The sequence below is a fragment of the Dendrobium catenatum genome, unplaced genomic scaffold (assembly GCF_001605985.2).
Source record: "Dendrobium catenatum unplaced genomic scaffold, ASM160598v2 fragScaff_scaffold_716, whole genome shotgun sequence".
Classification (NCBI taxonomy): domain Eukaryota; kingdom Viridiplantae; phylum Streptophyta; class Magnoliopsida; order Asparagales; family Orchidaceae; genus Dendrobium; species Dendrobium catenatum.
The window spans coordinates 23,178,705-23,178,917 of record NW_021319178.1 but is presented as its reverse complement, the minus strand read 5'-3'; positions in this window follow the sequence as shown (position 1 = coordinate 23,178,917).

The window sequence follows — 213 nt, the reverse complement described above, 5'->3', positions numbered from 1 at the left end:
AATCGGAGACCGTTTGGTAACTCAAATTGTGGTTTGAACCTTCCAAAAGCACTTCGGGTCCATGATTCGGACCCATTTGGGCTTGAATTGGGTCGAATTTGGTGTCGTTGAGTTCGTATTTCCGAGACGCTCAGTTCGACTATAAGCTTGCTGAAATCGGAGTTCGGGTGCTCTCGGAATTAATTTTTGAAGTTTCCAACTAGCTTTTGCCTC